Below are 12,575 nucleotides of genomic sequence, written 5' to 3' on the forward strand. Positions count from 1 at the left end.
CATTAATCGATGTTTTGATTATTCCATATCCTTTATGCTGATATCTGCAAAAGATGAAAAATAGGCTCGTAATATCGTTTTGTCCATTTCGGATGTCAGAACCAGATTATGGGGAAATGCTTGGATTCCGTTGTTTTGTTTTATTTTGGAATAACTGAATAACCATATAACACAAATGGTATAAAGATCCATTTACTCGTTTATTTGATTATTCCATATCCTTGATGCTGGTATCAGCAAAAATGAAAAATAGCCTCCTAATATCGTTTTGTCCATTTTGGATGTCAGAATCAGATTATGGGGAAAGGCTTGGTTTCCGTTGTTTTGTTTCATTTGGGAATTACAGAATATCCATATAACACAAACGGTATAACAATCCGTGTATCATTCGTTCTTTCATTTTTCAATTGATGAACCAAAAACCAAAAATTATTCGTTTTTCCGTTATTCAATTGATAAACCAAAAACGAGAATCGAAAAACTATTGTTTTTATTGTTATTCATTTGAGAAACAAATCCAAAAACCAAATCCAAAAACGGGCACTGACCGAAAATGATTTTGAAATGTTGTTTTTGATGACCCGGAAGTTGTTACTCATACACCCGTTGGCTGCGCGCAGTTTGCAGTGTAACCAGCGCGAGAAACTATGAAAACGAACGGGGCGTCCACCATAGATATATATAAACACTAGATGTCTCGTCCGCGTTGCCTGACAACGGAGTCGAACGTCCGCACATGGCGGCCATCTTGCGACAGTCAACTCGCTCACCCATAACATTGTGTTGATGCTAGATGTACTTTTTAAATGACCATAACTTTCTCAATTTTCAACCGATTTTGAAACGGTTTGGTTTGTTATCAACGTCAGAGATGTCGGTATGCCACTGCATACTTATGAATAATTATGTTATTAAAAAAAAATAGAATAGAAGTATGCAGTGGCATACCGACATCTCTGACGTTGATAACAAACCAAAAACGTTTCAAAATTGAGCAAGTTATGGTCATTTAAAAAGTACATGTAGATTCAACACAATGTTATGGGTGAGCGAGTTGACTGTCCCAAGATGGCCGCCACGTGCGGACGTTCTAGACTCCGCCGTAAGACATCTAGTGTTTATATATATCTATGGCGTCCACCAGAAAACACAAGGAAGAATGTAGATAGATCCCAATCTTGAAATGGAATGTTTGCACTTTCAGTGTATATTTTGTTGTATGTATTGTACTTATTTTTTTCATACCAACAATGTTAATAAAATGATCAAATGCATTCAGTGGCACTCATAATTTCTCTTATTTTCACCGAAAAAATGTGGTTAGTGGAAATTCTGATTGTTACCATAGCCACATTGGCTGGTGATCAAAAAAGTTAATTTAAAACCCTGATGACAACCGAAAAAATCGGCAGGACTTTCCAGGTTAGCCTATCTATATTTGCCTATAAACCCAGCGCTGCGCTAAGGGCCACTGTGAGTAACAGTGGTATGGTGTCGACACCATATGGCCGCACTGGAACGTTACTTTGATGCAATTATGGATTTATTTCTAACTGGGAAGACGCATAAAGAGATTTCCAAAACTCTGCAGCAGATGGGAATCCATCCATGTATATTTTGTTGTATGTATTGTATGTTTTTCATGCCAACAATGTTAATAAAATGATCAAATGCGTTCAGTGGCACTCATAATTTCTCTCATTTTCGGTCAGTGCCCCGTTTTTCGATTTGGTTTTTCGATTTTGGTTTCTCAATTGAATAACAAGAAAAACAATCTTTTTCGTTTCTCGTTTTTGGTTTCTCAATTGAATAACGGAAAAACGAATAATTTTTAGTTTTTGGTTTATCAATTGAAAAATGAAAGAACGAATGATACACGGGAGCCATTTACTAATTTGTTTGATCGGCCGTATTATGCATACTGGCACAAGTGAAAAAGAGAGAGAGGGGGAGAGATGTGAAACTATTGGGGGTGTTATTACTTGCGAACACCAGAGGGCAGCAACGACTAGCTTTAAAAAAAATGTTCCTGTGATCTGCAGGCCTACAATCTTGACGACATAGCAGCAGGTTCTTTAGTAGAAGACACACACACACACCAAACTGAAGGCACATGTTGACCGCGTTTGCTAGTTGCTACTTAGTTAATAAATCTTTGATTAACCCAAGTTTCTTTAATATATATTAGAAACATTACAAGATGGGGCTCCAGTGTGTGTTCAAACAAGGCCAAAAGTGCCAGACGGTATCAGTTGAAAAAGACAATCACACCCGTGCAAGAAACACTCCACGCCCCAACCCTCCCTCCCTACTCCCACCTAAATGACCGCTTTCAGTTCTGTTGTACGTTTTAATGAAGTGCATTGAGGCAATCATAGTAAGAAAGTTGAGGTCATGTGGGCTACCTTTGCAGTTTACATAGACACACAACTGACAGAGGCACTGTTGTGGATACTTTTTTCAAAGTTCTGATCATATTCTATGTCCAAATTCAACTTCTTCAAAGTCCAAAAACAGCACGGAGCAGCAACGAGAGGGTTCCCAGGAAAATCTGATTTCCTTTGTCTGTGCTTCACCTTTTATATCCAACAAATTACAACCCTGAACTTTTAAAACAGATCTATTGGCCTACTACAATTGTAAATATCCTATGACTTCTGCTCCAATTGGGCCTTGATGCAATGCCATCGAATATTTTCTGCTGTTTCTGCCACGTTTTTGGGGACTAACCAGGGACCAAACCAGTAACTTGTGCCCAGTTCCTCTATTCTGCCCTACTACATGTGTTTTCCAACACCAGTGCAATCAACCCTGGGTTATAGCCCTTTACCATTGCATGGTGCCATTCATTCTTCACAGGTCACACCCATCAAGTCAAAGTGAATAGTAACTGGTCCAACTCCATGTCCAAGCCCATGGTATCTGTGGAGGAATACAGTCATCACATTTGTCAAACCCTCCCCACACAAATCCAATGACTTAATAACTTTCGTGTAGGCCCATACTATAGCAGTTTGCAGACAGGCAACACAGATGAGACTCAGGAGAGTGAATTAGAGATAATGGTAATGGGAGGGTGTTGCACTTTTCTGCTTCTCTTTTCTCCACTGACTTCTTTACCTTCTCACACTTTCCAATTGTTTAAACAAGTCTCTATACTCTATTATCTCTGTATCCTGCACAAAAGATGACTGTGTACTGTATATAAAACATTCCGGCATATAAATCCACGTATCTCCACACTCAGATCCTGTCACCCTTCCCCAGTCCGCTGCTGTTTTCAACTAACCTATATACTACAACAGCATAATACAATTCCTGAAATTCAGTTATGGCTTTTGATTTTGGAAAGCCACCCCAGGATTTCATTGGCCCCATCTGGCCACTCCTATAAAACATTTCTGGGGGTGCCACTGCTTTTGCCTGTTAATGCCTGCACTGCAGTGAAGAAAACTATACGACAACAATAATGTTTAATGTAACTGGCCCCTCTAACAGAACCTCTGGCCCCAATGTAACTAAGTCAAGTTAACTCTACATTTCATCCAAACTGAATAAAAGTTACATGAGAAAATAATATTGTGTTTTTTTATCAATAAAAAGGGAAGATTTGCTCAATGATTGCCTCAATGCACTTCATTAAAGTGCATTGAGTGCAAAGTTCAGGGGTGTAATTTGTTGGATATAAAAGGTGTAGCACAGACAAAGGAAATCAGATTTTCCTGGGAACCCTCTCGTTGCTGCTCCGTGCTGTTTTTGAGCTTTGAAGAAGTTGAATTTGGACACCGAATATGATCAGAACTTTGAAAAAAGTATCCACAACAGTCTCTGTCAGTTGTGTGTCTATGTAAACTGCAAAGGTAGCCCACATGACCTCAACTTTCTTACTATGATTGCCTCAATGCACTTCATTAAAACGTACAACAGAACTGAAAGCGGTCATTTAGGTGGGGGGAGGGAGGGTTGTGGAGTGTTTCTTGCACGGGTGTGATTGTCTTTTTCAATTTATACCGTCTGGCACTTTTGGCCTTGTTTGAACACACACTAGAGCCCCGTCTTGTAATGTTTCTAATATATATTAAAGAAACTAGGGTTCATCAAAAATTTATTAACTAAGTATCAACTAGCAAAAATGTGCTTCCAGTTTGGTGTGTGTGTCTTCTTCTAAAGAACCTGCTGCTATGTCGTCAAGATTGTAGGCCTACAGATCACAGAAAAAAAAAGAAAGAAAAAATATAGCTGCAAGCAGCGATGCGGGTTCCTCCGCAAAATGGCAAAATATTATAAACATGTACACTGTTGAAGATGGAGAGTTGGACAACAAGAGAGCAAAACTACTTCATGTTTGGCCAACAACAATAGGCTGAATGGGGATTTGAACTCATGAGCATAAATTCACAAGTCAGTCTCTATCCTCTCTGCTACACACCAACTGTTGAGATTGTATGAGTAGAAAGGGCAGAGTATGAGCTTTGGTCAGCTTTGGGACAAAGGTTAAGAAACGGTTGACATTTCAAGGTAAAATTGCATAAAATTGCGCATGGTACATCAGAATGATGTCACCTTGAAGCTAATAAGGTTTGAAAAACCATCAGTCAAAATTATATTTGATTTATTGACACAAAGATATTGAGGCAATGTGGACACTTACATAAATACACCCCTTTCAGACATTTTGTATTGCATTTCTCATTCCATTTCACCCTTTATAAAGACACATCTGCCCGCACACTATCCCCATCCATGCTGTTTCCCTCTCTCCCAGCGCAGGTCATGCCAAAGAAGAAATGCAACACCAGCCGCATGAGGTTTAGATGTAGTCCAAAAATTACCTCCCACAATGAATACATATCAATCGCAACATCGTTTTCAAACTTTCTCAAAGATGGCTTGAGAACCACGGATGTTCACTTTCTTCTTGAGTAGATCTCTTGAATAGCCTCATAGGAAACTGGCTAGGATGCAGACCGGGTAGAATCCACGCCCAGCTCCTTCCGATTGTAGCGGCCGACTCTCTGTTCCCATTAAACTACACGACATGCACACTCAGGGTGACCAACGAGATTATATTAACTAACAAACAATAACATTACGAACGAAGACAACAACTGAAATCCCTCGCATGGCCATTGTAACCGAACTATTTCTAAGACTAAGTATTTAGTTTTTTGACATGCCGCACTGCATGCTGGGTACTCAAGAGGGCCGACAGCTGATTATCTAGCTGTGCTCCGACTGCGTGATATGACGAGATTCTAGTGACACGCTAAGGTCTCTGAGTCTCCTGCATTAACAAGTTCTGCTCGATTAGCAAGCTATTTTTACTTATGTTTTGTTAGCTATTGAATGGTAATGCAAGCTAGCTAAAAACAATGTTAATTAGCTTGGCTAAACTGGTGTTCATAGCAACAGAAATCAACAAATCAGATCAGTCGAACTTTATTCAGAAAGGGTGGGATCTGTATTTTTTACTCTACTCTTAACGCATGACTATGTTTAACTTAATGTCTGCACCTCTCTGTCACCTACTGTCTATGGAGTGGAGGGTGGGGGCTTCATATCCAACAAATTACACCCCTGAACTTTTAAAACAGATCTAATGGCCTACTACAATTGTAAATATCCTATGGCTTCTTCTCCAATTGGGCCTCGATACAATGTCATCTAATATTTTCTGCCTATTCTGCATAGTTTTTGGGGACTTTCCACACCAGCACCCTTTGCCCAGTCCCTCTATTCTGCCCTACTACATGTGTTTTCCAACACCAGTTACAATCAACCCTGGGCAGGGACGGCGCCAGATAATTTTTAATACAGGTGCTGAGGAGGTGCTAGATCATTGACAAGGGGAGCTGTGCAATTATATATACATAAATACAATTAATAAAGAAGCAGTACTTCTTTTGAGTGGTTTTTATTCAGATGAATAATCATTGGATTCAGGTCAAAAGTCTATCACTTGAACTGGTTTCATCACTTAAGACACTCAAAGTCAGCAGCTTGGCATACTGGGACATGGAAAGGATTAAACATTTAGACTTTCATCAACGTAAAAAATGCTGGTTTGTCCTTTTTGATCAATGTCCTCAAAAAAGCTGTCTGCAGAGCTACTGTGTCTGTGGGGTGACTGTCTGTCTCTGGAGGGCTGGCAGGCAGGGGCAAGCAGGCAGGCAGGCGGGCGGGAGGGCAGGCGGGCAGGCCAGCTGAATGAAGCTGTCCAGTTAGAGAGGGATAGTCCAGCAAGGAGTCTGTGATGCTCTCAGCATTCTCTGTTGTTGCTCTCAGCATCCTCTATTGAACTCTGTTGAGCAGGCCTCTGCATGACCCTCCAGACCTGTAAAAGTAAAGAAAGGATCCATGTCAGTTCAGTTACATCCATCTACACTTGACATAAACTACAGTTTTGACTGTGAAATGCAGTGGCATTACTTGAACTTGAATCCAAATGTGTTGACCTGATGGAGACCCATGCAAAGTCACTCAAAACACGGGTTTGATTCCAGGCTCTGGCAAGAGTATTTAGCTCTAAACTGGTCAATATATACACATCTGACAAAAGACCAGCTCGACCCTTGCCTGTAAACAGTGATTCTGACTGTCAGAGACCTTTAAATAGCCTGACTTACTGAAATTGGCAAAACTAGCCTGGCTAACGTAGGTCGCTTTCTCAGGGCATATGACGAATGAAACAGGCTCGCCTTGAAAAAATCAGATATACTGGCTATCTTTAGCAGGCCCTTGTCTACAAAAAGCAGTCCTCCCTGACGTTTTTGGAGTAGAATTGAGTGAAATACAAAATTGTTTACACACTGCCAGTGGGCGAGCCGAGTCTGACTCTGAGGCTAACGTCAAAACAATGTACCCCCGGGACGCAGTATCACTCCAATTGCAAGTCCACAAATCACAAAAATAATCGGAGCATCTGGCTAAAAGCACAATTCCCACATCTCCTAAAGGCTGCCCTCCTCAACCTTTTTCGTGTAGACCTAACTGTAAAATGGTGAACTTATGAACATGACGCGACCAAAACATGGCTGCCGCCTAAGCCTATGCGGTCTCCCTGGCACATAGGCTTATTACAAAGACTTTCACGCCCCAAATCAAAATTCTGAGCTGACAGGTCTGTGGGGGATTGCTTTTTCTCCCAAAGGCTGCCCTCCTCGACCTTTTTGATAAACAATTCGCCGAGATGCAAAATGATTCACTAATTAAAAACACAGAGGAAAAAAGATAGAGCTAGCTACTTTTCGAGTTCGGTTTTCCGTCACTTCAGACTCACGATCTAACGGTCTAAAAGTGCTAAAACCTTCACCATAATTCAAGAGTAGTGTACTTTCACGAACCCAATCATTGATTCTAACTTAAAATGTGTAAAAATAGGTGATATGACTTACCGATTACCGATTCCAGTTGAAAACAACAATAGCCGCCGAATTTTTTTTAATATTCGTAACGGCGAGCTGCAATTGGAAGCGAAATGAAACAGGAGCTAAAAACCGAGGGTGGGGGCTTGGTCAGCACACAATTTCAAGAAAGGATGTGTGTGCGTCTCGCCAAGCTTGCGCGTGTGTCAAGTAGGGGTGACCACCTGTCCCGCTTTGCGCTGTATCGCACAGCATTTTCAATATGGGACGTGCGGGACAAGGGGTGAAAATGCTGTGCGACACAACGCAAAGCGGGACAGGTGGTCACCTTAGTGTCAGAGAATGTCTAATATAGAGAGAACTGCCACTCTCGGGAAACTCCCGGGTTCTGAACTGGTTGCAGTTCCACTTTAGTTCCATATGAGGGCGCTAACGGTCGAGTGCAGAATGAATGGAGGTCTATGGAGCTATACCCCTCAAAATCCACTTTTCTCAGGATATAATTTTTTGTCTAGTAATTTGAATTCTGAATTCGAATGGGGAGGCAAAAAAAAATATAGCTGCAAGCAACGATGCGGGTTCCTCCGCAAAATGGCAAAATATTATAAACATGTACACTGTAGAAGATCGAGACTTGGACAACAAGAGAGCAAACTACTTCATGTTTGGCCAACAATAATAGGCTGAACGGGGATTTGAACTCATGAGCATAAGGTTACTAGTCAGTCTCTCTAGCCTCTCTGCTACACTCCAACTGCTGAGATTTTATGATTAGTAAGGGCTGATTATTAACTTTTTATAGGATACTGAAACTCTTCTTGAGTTGATCTCCTTCCAGACTCTTAGTCAATGCACAACAAACAATAGTCATGTGGGCAACTGGGCTAGGGCAGCACTCATATTCAGCTCCTTGCGAGAATAGCCTGTGACAGTACAGCAGCCGACTCTCTGGTCCCATTAAACTACACAACATGCACAATCAGGGTGACCAACAAGATTATATTAACTAACAAAAAATAACATTACAAACATCTAACTGAACGAACACAACAACTGAAATCCCTTGCACGGCTGTTGTAACCAACTATTTTCCACAAGTCTTTGTGTTTTTTGATATGCCGCACTGCATGCTGGGTACCCAAGGGTGCTGACGCTGATTATCTAGCTGTGCTCCGACTGCGTGATATGAGTATTCGTTTTTGGTCAGCTTTGGGACAAAGGTTAAGAAACGGTTGACATTTCAAGGTGAAATTGTGCATGGTATTTCAGAATGATGTCTGCCTGTTTAACTAAACAAGTAATCAAAATTATGACAGGCCAAAAGACTGTGCCTCGAAACGAACCTGTGGCCTTATGCTTTGCAGTACAACGCTTCAACCCATTGAGCTAACCGCAAGGCTGAGAAATTCTGATCAGTTTCTGTCCCCCGAAAAAAAGATGTATATCCTGTAGCATGGCTTGTTCGATTCGGCCAAAGCTTAAACAGCTGTAATTCAATGATATTTTGACATATCAAGGTGAAATTGCGCATGGTACTTTAGAACGATGTCATCCTGTTTAACTAAACATGTATTCAAATTAAGATAGACTCTGTGTTGCTGGATTTGAACCTACGACCTTGTACTTTGCAGGTCACCGTTCCAGCTCGTTGAGCTATTCTCAGTGTTGAGTATTGGCATGTTCAGTTACTCTACAAAAAAAGCTGTTTCTCCAATGGCGAGCATTGTCAGATTTGGTCCAAGTTCAAACAGCTGTAATTCAGTCATATTTTGACATATCAAGGTGAAATTGTTTATGGTACTTCATGGGCGTGTCACCTTAAAGCCTATTAGGTTTGAAAACCCATCATTCAAAATGAACTTTGATTTAGTGACACAAACATATTGAGGTAATGTGGAAATTTACATAAATACACCCCTTTCAGCTATTTAGTATTTTATTCAATTGCTATAAGTAACGTTTTTAAATACGTCAATGATACATATCTGTACAAAATCTCAAGTTAATTAGACCTTTGGTTCAAGAGAAGAGGAATTTTGAAGTTTTTACCAAATTATCACTCTACAGGAAAATCTATCAGGCGGACCTTATGGGTCCTTGAGGATTTTTTGTTCACCATGAGAAATAAGGCATGCACACCAAGTTTCAGAAGAATTTGAGCAATGGGGTGGAAATGCTATCACTTTGAAAATCGGACATTTGGGCGTCGCCTGTGGCGCCCCCTATGATCTGATGTGGGCCAGTCTGTGTTTGGGCCGTAGTTGTGGCATGTTGTATCAATATGCCAAATTTCAAAACTTTTTACCAATGTGTTCATGAGATAAATTACTAGAATAATAATAATAATAAATATAACTGCAAGCAGCGATGCGGGTTCCTCCGCAAAATGGCAAAATATTATAAACATGTACACTGTCGAAGATCGAGCGTTGGACAACAAGAGAGCAAAACTACTTAATGTTTGGCCAACAACAGGCTGAATGGGGATTTGAAATCCTGAGCATAAGGTTACAAGTCAGTCTCTGTATCCTCTCTGCTACACACCAACTGTTGAGATTTTAGGAATAGAAAGGACAGAGTATTAGCTTTGGTCAGCTTTGGGACAAAGGTTAAGAAACGGTTGACATTTCAAGGCGAAATTGCATGAAATTGTGCATGGTATTTCAGAATGATGTCATCCTGTTTAGCTAAACAGATAATCAAAATTATGACAGGCCAAAAGATAATGGCTGGATTCCAACCTACTACCTTATACTTTACAGGTCACCATCCCAGCCCATTGAGCTATTCTCAGTGTTGAATATTGTCATGTTCAGTTACTGTATAAAAAGGTAAGCTGTTTCTCCTGTGGTAAGCGTTGTTAGATTCAGCCAACGTTGAAACTGCTCTAATTCAATCATATGTTGATATACCAAGGTGAAATTGTTTATGGTACTTCAGAGTGATGTCATCTTGAACCCTATTAGGTTTGAAAAACCATCATTCAAAATGACATTTGATTTAGTGACACAAACATATTGAGGCAATGTGGACATTTACATAAGTACACCCCTTTCAGCCATTTTGTATTTGATTCAACTGTCTTAAGTAACGTTTTTAGATACATCCATGATACATATCTGTTCAAAATTTCAAGTCAATTGGAGCTTTGGTTCAAGAGAAGAGGAATTTTGAAGGTTTTCCCAAATTATCACTGTACAGGAAAATCCATCATGGCGGACCTTATGGGTCCTTGAGGCTTTTTTGTTCCCCATGGGAAATGAGGCATGTACACCAAGTTTCAGAAGAATTGGAGCAGTGGGGTGGAAATCCATCACTTTGAAAATCGGACTTTTGGGCGTGGCCTGTGGCGCCCCCTATGGTCCGATGTGGCCCATATTTGGTGTGGGGGTACCCACTTGGATGTAGTATCAATGTGCCAAATTAGAAAATTTATGACCAGGGACTTTTTGAGATATTGGGGCGCAAGGAGAAGAAAAATAATAATAAGAATAAGAATACCAACAATAATAATAGGTTCCCTCCTACCGGAGGAACCTAATAATACCAACAAACACAATAGGGTCCTCCTGACGGAGGAACCCTAAATACACACCGCTGGGTGCTAGATTTTTTTAAAGTCGCCTTTCTGTTCTAAAAAGCCTTTTAAAATGTCATTGACGTCATACATATTGTACGGCCCGAGATACTGCTTGACGGCAAGCTCTGGTTACTTCCACTTTTCTCTCGAGGCATCGACAACACAGCTGACAGGTTAGGCTCTCCCTGTCAATACACATGCTAGAAAGAGTTTTGGTTTGCTAATGTTGTTGCTAATGTTGCTAATGCTCTGTCATTCTGGTTCTGCTTCGGATGCCATCAAGCGTGATCTTTGGTCATAGTCAGTCCTTCACTAACCAATCAGCATTCGTTATCAGAATGCTAGCGTGTTGTGGGCAACAACGACTTACCCTGTAAGAAATTGAAAGGACATAAGTACTCGTTCATTCAACTTTCGACCTGTAATCCATGTTGAACATGCAAAAACTACAATCAAATCAGAGATTTCTCGACGACAATCAGGTGAAAGAGACAAATTTAGCCGTTTAGCTCCATAGACTCTTATTCATTCTGCACTCGACCACGATCACTCCCAGTGGAACTCTGGTGGAACTGCAACAAAATTCGGTACAATGGGGCTTAATAGGGAGTGGCCAGGCTCTCCTTAACCCTTGTGCTGCCTTCGGGTCACATGACCCAAAGGTTCATAACGAACCATCGTTGTGTTTACCCAATTTTACCCAATACAAAAACAAATAAAAATAATTTTCTTTTAACCTTCGCAATGTGGAGGGTCTGAGACAGCCTGACGGTTAAAAGAAAATGCTTCACTTTGTTTTTGTATGCGGTAAAGTTGTCACAATACGACGGTGGGTAACAATGACTGATGGGTCAGAATGACCCGAAGAGAACACAAGGGTTAAACAGGCTCTGCTAGTGTCAAGGGGCAGGATGAGTCTGAGAATTTGGAGAACGCGCGCTATGGAGCAATTCAATTGAATTCAATCATATATTGACATATCAAGATGAAATTGCGTATGATACTTCAGAATTATGTCATCTTGAAGGCACAAAGGTTTGAAAAACCATCAGTCAAAATTATATTTGATTTATTAAAACTCGTTTCCAGGTCCACTTTACAGGATCTTTAACCTTTGTCCCAAAGCTGACCAAAGCTAATACTCAAATCACACAGTCGGAGCAAAGACTTGTGGAAAATAGTGCGGTTACAACAGCCGTGCGAGGGTTTTCAGTTGTTGTGTTTGTTCAGTTAGATGTTTGTAATGTTGTTGTTTGTCAGTTAATATAATCTTGTTGGTCACCCTGATTGTGCATGTTGTGTATTTTAATGGGACCAGAGAGTCGGCTATCTTACTATCAGAGGCTACACTCGGAAGGAGCTGGATGTGGGCTGTACCCTAGCCAGTTGCCTATGAGGCTATTCTTGAGATCTACTCAAGAAGAAAGTGAATATCCATGGTTTTCAAGCTATCTTTGAGAAAGTTAGAAAACAATGTTGCGGTTGATATGTATTAATTGTGGGAGGACATTTTTGGACTACATCTAAACCTCATGCGGCTGCTGCAGCATTTCTGCTTTTGGCATTTTGACCTGCGCTGGGAGAGAGGGAAACAGCATGGATGGGGATAGTGTGCGGGCAGATGTGTCTTT

General features: G+C 40.7%; 1 long non-coding RNA gene across 1 annotated transcript in view; it reads left to right on the forward strand.

The window, feature by feature from the left end:
* Window positions 1-12,575, forward strand: part of LOC134037547 (uncharacterized) — a 198,987-nt gene that overhangs the window by 50,061 nt on the left and 136,351 nt on the right. The window lies entirely within an intron of this gene.

This window comes from Osmerus eperlanus, chromosome 17 (genome assembly GCF_963692335.1).
Source record: "Osmerus eperlanus chromosome 17, fOsmEpe2.1, whole genome shotgun sequence".
NCBI classification, from domain to species: Eukaryota; Metazoa; Chordata; class Actinopteri; order Osmeriformes; family Osmeridae; genus Osmerus; species Osmerus eperlanus.